This window comes from Chiloscyllium plagiosum, chromosome 3 (assembly GCF_004010195.1).
Source record: "Chiloscyllium plagiosum isolate BGI_BamShark_2017 chromosome 3, ASM401019v2, whole genome shotgun sequence".
NCBI lineage: Eukaryota > Metazoa > Chordata > Chondrichthyes > Orectolobiformes > Hemiscylliidae > Chiloscyllium > Chiloscyllium plagiosum.
In genome coordinates this window covers 128,817,034-128,824,193 of record NC_057712.1, presented here as the reverse complement: position 1 = coordinate 128,824,193, position 7,160 = coordinate 128,817,034, and positions in this window count along the sequence as shown.

Below are 7,160 nucleotides of genomic sequence, written 5' to 3'. Positions count from 1 at the left end.
CAGTTTTACATCAGGATAATGCTAGAACCAATCGAAAAGGACATAATAAATAGACACTTGGGTTAAAAATAATTTGATTGGGCATAGTCAGCATGGATTTATGAGGATTTTTCTGATTGGGAATAGTCAACATGGTTTCGTCAAGGGCAGGTCGTGTCTCACAAACCTTACTGAGTTTTTTTGAGAAGGTGACCAAGCATGTGTGGATGAGGGTGGGGCAGTTGGCGTGGTGTACATGGACTTCAGTAAAGCTTTTGATAAGGTTCCACATGGTAGGCTGTTGGAGAAAATGCAGACACATGGGATTGAGGGGGATTTGGCAGTTTGGATTAGAAACTGGCTTTCTGAAAGAAGGCAGCGAGTAATGGCTGATGGAAAATATTCAGCCTGGAGCCCGGTTTCTAGTGGTGTGCCACAAGGATCTGAATTTTGGACCACTGCTGTTTGTCATTTTTATAAATGACTTAGACGCAGGCATAGATGGATGGGTTAGTAAATTTGCAGTTGACACTATGGTCGGTGGAGTAGTGGACAGTGTGGAAGAATGTTACAGGGTGCAGGGGGACTTGGATAAACTGCAGAACCAAGCTGAAAGGTGGCCAATGGAGTTCAGTGCAGCTAAACTTTGGGAAGAATAACAGGAAGGCAGATTATTGGGTCAATGGAAAGATTCTTGGTAGTGTAAATGTGCAGAGGGATCTTGGAGTCCATGTATATAGATCCCTAAAAGTTGCCACCCAGGTTGATAGGCTTGTTAAGAAGGCATACAGTGTGTTAGGTTTTATTGGTAGAGGGATTGAGTTCTGGAGCTGTGATGTCACGCTGCAACTGTAGAAAATGCTAGCGCGGCTGCACTTGGAATACTGTGTACAGTCCTGGTCGCCCCATTACAGGAAGGATGTGGAAGCATTGGAAAAGGTGCAGAGGAGATTTACCAGGATGTCGCCTGGTCTGAAGGGAAGGTCTTATGAGGAAAGGTGAATGGACTCGGCTCTGTTCTCATTGGAGAGAAGAAGGCTAAGAGGAGATTTGATAAAGATATACAAAATGATCAGAGGATTAAATAGGGTGGGCAGTGAGAGTCTTTTTCCTAGGATGATGACGTCAGCTTGGACGAGGGGACCAACTGAGGGGTGATAGATTTAAGACAGATGTTAGAGGCAGGTTCTTCACTCAGAGAGTGGTAAGGGCATGGAATGCCCTACCTGCCAATGTAGTTAGCTCAGCCACATTAGAGACATTTAAACAGAATGAGCATAAGAGTGATGATAGGTTAGTGCAGGGGGATGGGCTTAATTAGTTCACAGGTCACTGCAACATCGAGGGCCAAAGGGCCTGTTCTGCGCTGTATTGTTCTATGTTCTAAGTTACAAGTAAAATTTAAAAAGGGCAGTCAGTGGATGTGATATATTTGGACTTTCAGAAGGCTTTTAATAAGATCCACCACAGGAGACTGGTTGGCTAAAGTAAACACATGGCAACGATAGTAATGCTCACACATGGATTAATCATTAGCTAACAGAGAGAAAACAAGAGGGTAGGAACAAATGGGTCATTCTCAGATTGGCAAACTGACTAATGGGCTACGACAAGGATCAGTACTTGCACCCAAGCTGTTCGCAACATACACCAATGATTTGGAGATGGGAACGAAACATTTTGGGATGATACAAAGCTAAATGGAAAAGTGTGTTGTGTGGAAATGTTACACGGCAACAGAAAGGTTTAGCCAGGCTTCCTGAATGGCCAAGAGCAGCACAGTGGCTCAGTGGTTAGTACTGCTGCCTCACAGTGCCAGGGACCTGGGTTCGATTCCCTCCTCAGCCAACTGTCGGTGTGGAGTTTGCACGTTCTCCATGTGCCTGCGTGGAGGTGCTCCGGTTTCCTCCCACAGTCCAAATATGTGCAGGCCAGGGTGGATTGGCCATGCTAAATTGCCCAATGTATCAGGGGTAAATATAGGGTAGGGGAATGGGGCTGGGTGGGTTACTCTTTGAAGGGTTGGTGTGGACTTGTTGGGCCAAAGGGCCTCCAGGTAATCTACCTAAATCTAATCTACCAACATTGCAGCTGGAGAAATGTGAGGTAATCCACTTTGGTAGGAGAAATGGATGTGCAGAATATTTTTCAAATGACAAGGGAAGTTGGAAAGTGTGATTTGCCAGGGGACATAAGTGTTCTTACCTTTAAGTCATTGAAGGCGAACATGCAGGTGTAGCAAACTATTCGGAAGGCTAATGGAATGTTAGCCTTTATTATAAGAGGATTTGACTACAGGAGGAGTGAAGACCTTCAGTTGTATAGGTGCTTAGTCAGACCGCACCCAGACTACCGTGTGCAGTTTTGGACTTAGTTCAGGAAAGATCTAATTACCATAGAGGGAGTGTAGTAAAGGTCAGCCAGACTTCTCCCCAGGTGGTGGGACTGGTCTATGAAGGGAGATTAGGCAAACCCAGGCCTTATATTCTCTGGGGGTTTTAAAGAATGAGAAATGATCTCAATGATCTAGAAAATATTTAACGGGAAAGACAGGATAGATACAGATAAGATGATTTCCCCAGCTGGGGAATCAAGAACCAAGGGGTACAATTTCAAAATAAAGGGGAATGCATTTAGGAGAGAGAGGAGGAGAGATATTTTCTGCTGGTGAATCTTTGGAATTCTTTATCCTAGAGGGCTGTGGGATATCGGTCTTTGAGTAGAAATTGAAAATTTATTGATTACCAGTGGCGTAGAGGATCGTGGAGATGTTGTAGTTGTGACGATACTGTTGCTTTAAGCGATGTATTTTGTCCTGGTTTTTGTTTTGAAAAGAGGTTTTGAGCAGTCTACCAAAGCCACTAAACAGCTAGTGAGGCCTTGGTTTTTTTAAAAAGTTGGAACAGTAGAAGCAGCCTGAACGGGTGTGGCCAAGTTCCTACAGATACAGAGTTTTCAGTTAAACTTTTTTAGTTTTCAGTAGTAGCAGCAATTGTTGCTGGCATCTCAGCAGGGTTGGAAGCTGCAGTAAATCTCTCCAGCTGTTACACTCTCTCAGAATGTTCTCTTGACTTTGTTTATTCCTCATGGTCTGCTGGAGTTAATGTGAGACAACCCCTTTTCTGAATTTGTCTGTTGCCAAGGGATGTGTTTATGGGATGTTACTACATTGGAACAGTTAACGAGTAATAGTTACTGCGTCTATTATGCTGTTAAGTTTTCCAACAGAGTTAACTTCCTTTATTGGTCAGAGTATTGAGTACAGGAGTTGGGAGGTCATGTTGTGGCCACTTTTGGAATATTGCGTGCAATTCTGGTCTCCTTCCTATCAGAAAGATGTTGTGAAACTTGAAAGGGTTCAGAAAAAGATTTACAAGGATGTTGCCAGGGTTGGAGGATTTGAGCTATAGGGAGAGTTTGAATAAGCTGGGGTTGTTTTCCCTGGAGCGTCGGAGGCTGAGGGGTGATCTTATAGAGGTTTATAAAATCCTGAGGGACATGGATAGGATAAATAGACAAAGTCTTCTCCCTGGAGTCCAGGGCATAGGTTCAGGGTGAGAGGGGAAATATATAAAAGGACCTAAGGGGCAAGGTTTTCACGCAGAGAGTGGTACGTGTATGGAATGAGCTGCCAGAGGAAGTGGTGGAGGCTGGTACAATTGTAACATTTAAGAGGCATTTGGATGGGTATATGAATAGGAAGGCTTTGGAGGGATATGGGCCGGGTGCTGGCAGGTGGGACTAGATTGGGTTGGGGATATCTGGTCGGCATGGACGGGTTGGACCGAAGGGTCTGTTTCCGTGCTGTCCATCTCTATGACTCTATGATTCCAATTCCTTCTTTCTTTTTTGTATTTTAACTATAGTAGATGAATAAAGCATGTTTTGCTTCAAATGTGGGAGTTTTGAATTGCGTAGGAATGTGACACCTTACATTTAAAATAAAAGTTTGGGTCTAGACTATCTTCTGAACGTTTTGAGGGGGTTTAGGCTGGTCCATAACCATGGGTTTAAGAACTGAAGTGTTCAATTAGCAATGATAGTTTTAAATCAAGGAGCAAGCTCGACGGGCTGAATGGCCTCCGTATGTTCCAGAGAGGGCTTTGGGTTTTTTTGTCTTACTTGAAAGATGACGCCTTTGACTGGGCAGAACACCTTCAGCATTGCACCGAAATGCAAGGCTGTATTTATTAGTTGAGTCACCGGAGAGGGGTCTCAATCCCCATCCCTCCGACTCACAGGAAGTTATCAATTTGGGGGAATGGTGAATGTTTTAGTTTCATCCTGAACCATGAGGCCTGGAAGTACTCGCTACCGTCCATCAGGCACTGTCTTTGCACAGCTTCCCACCTCACCAACGCAGCTGCTTTCCGTCTTCATGTCTCAGGATGCTCTGATTTTCTTTATTCTTTGCGGGCTGTGGGTCTCGTTGGCAAAGTCCAGCATTTGTTGCCCATCCCTAATTCTCCTTCAGAGGCTTGTTCAGCCATTTCATGGGGTGGTTCAGAGTCAACAAGACCAGACCAGATTGAAAGTAGAGTTGCAGGTTGATAGGAATATGAAGAAAGCATTTGGTCAGAGTATTGAGTACAGGAGTTGGGAGGTCATGTTGCGGCTGTACAGGACATCGGTTAGGCCACTGTTGGAATATTGCGTGCAATTCTGGTCTCCTTCCTATCGGAAGGATGTTGTGAAACTTGAAAGGGTTCAGAAAAGATTGACAAGGATGTTGCCAGGGTTGGAGGATCTGAGCTTTAGGGACAAGCTGAACAGGCTGGCTGTTTTCCCTGGAGCATCGGAGGCTGAGGGGTGACCTTATAGACCTTACAAAATCATGAGGGGCATGGGTAGGATAAATATAGGAAGTCTTTTCCCTGGGGTCAGGGAGTCCAGAACTAGAGGGCATAGGTTTAGGGTGAGAGGGGAAAGATATAAAAGAGACCTAAGGGGCAATGTTTTCACACAGAGGGTGGTGTGTGTATGGAATGAGCTGCCAGAGGATGTGGTGGAAGCTGGTACAATTGCAACATTTAAGAGGCATCTGGATGGGTCTATGAATAGGAAGGCTTTGGAGGGATATGGGCTGGGTGCTGGCAGGTGGGACTAGATTGGGTTGGTCGGCATGGACGGGTTGGACTGAAGGGTCTGTTTCCATGCTGTACATCTCTATGACTCTATGACGAGGTAAGGATGGCAGATTTTCTTCCCGAGATGGCATTTTGCATCTCCATTTCCAGATCACCTCATTTCCAGGGAGGCTGTGGTGTTGAGATAGTATCACCAGACTATCCATCTAGAGACCCGATGTTCTGGGACGATGGATTCAAATCCCGTGACAGCAGATGGTGACATTCAAATTCAGCAAAAAGCCAGGCAAATGATTCCAATATAACAACCCATCTGACTCACTAACCCCCCCTCTCGCAGTGATATTCCCCCATTTGCCACCCTTACCTGGTCTGGCCTTCATGTGATTCCAGATGCACAGCAATGGCTAGCTAGTGACAGCTCTAACCCCACAATGAATTTTTAAACATCTATCTGAATTTAAATCCCACTGGCAGCCATGGGGTGAGAGTTGAACTCACACTTCCAGAGCATGAGCCGAGGTCTCTGGATTCCTATTCCAGTGACAGTACCATCATCATGTCTTCTCCCCTTTAATGGGGCAGTCGCATTTCCCCTTTGAGGGTGCATTCATCACTTACCTGCACCTATGTCGACTACTTGAATCTTAATGACCATATGAATGTATAAACATTCCAATTAGGAGCAGGAGGTGGACATTTCTCTCTTTAGGACTGTACTGAGTCAATGCTTTTCACTTTAAGAGTGTATTTCCATGTTGCTTCACTTTGAACAGTGGATCGAATCTACACCTGCCCCTCTAAATGTGGTCTCTGACTATTCCCTTAATCCGGTACCTGCTCTTTTAATCCCAATTTTGTCCATTTCACCTGAAGTTTGCCCTTTAATCCAGTGCCTGTCTCTTTAATGTAATCCCTGCCCCTTTAATTCAGAACCTGTCCCTTTAATCCAGAGCCTGTCCCTTTAGTCCAGTTCCTGCCCCTTTAATTTAGAGCCTGTATCTTTAATCCAATCCTGCCTCTTTAATCCAGTGTTTATCCCTTTAATCCAGTGCCTGCCAGTTTAATCCAGTGCCTGTCCCTTTAATCTAATGCCTTTCCTTAAAATCCAGTCTCTCCCTATTTAATCCAGAGCCTGTCCCTTTAATCCAGTTTCTGTCTCTTTAATCCAGAATTTGTCCCTTTAATCCAGTGCCTGTCCCTTTAATCCAGAGCCCATCCCTTTAATCCAGTTTTTGTCTCTTTAATCCAGAATTTGTCCCTTTAATCCAGTGCCTGTCCCTTTAACCCAGAGCCCATCCCTTTAATCCAGTGCCTGTCTCTTTAATCCAGAGCCTGTCCCTTTAATCCAGAGCCCATCCCTTTAATCCAGAGCCTGTCCCTTTAATCCAGTGTCTGTCTCTTTAATCCAGAGCCCGTCCCTCTAATCCAGTGCCTGTCCCTTTAATCCAGAGCCCGTCCCTTTAATCCAGTGCCTGTCCCTTTAATCCAGTGTCTGTCCCTTTAATCCGGAGCCCATCCCTTTAATCCTGTGCCCGTCCCTTTAATCCAGAGCCTGTCCCTTTAATCCAGTTCCTGTCTCTTTAATCCAGAATTTGTCCCTTTAACTCAGAGCCTGCCTCTTTATTCCAGCTTTTTCCTCTTTATTCCAGAACCTGTCCCTTTAATGTAATCCCTCGTCCTTTAATCTAGTGTCCATCCCTTTAATCCAGTCTCTGCCTGTTTAACCCAGAGCCTGTCTCTTTAATCCAATCCTGTCTCTTTAATCCAGTGTTTATCCCTTTAATCCAGTGCCTGTCTCTTTAATCCAGACTCTGTCCGTTTAATCCAGAGCCCGTCCCTTTAATCCAGAGCCCGTCCCTTTAATCCAGAGCCTGTCCCTTTAATCCAGTGCTGAAAATGTGTTCCTGGAAAAGCGCAGCAGGTCAGGCAGCATCCAAGGAGCAGGAGAATCGACGTTTCAGGCATGAGCCCTTCTTCAGGAATGAGGAGAGTGTGCCAAGCAGGCTAAGATAAAAGGTAGGGAGGAGGGACTTGGGGGAGGGGCGTTGGGAATGTGATAGGTGAAGGGAGGTCAAGGTGAGGGTGATAGGC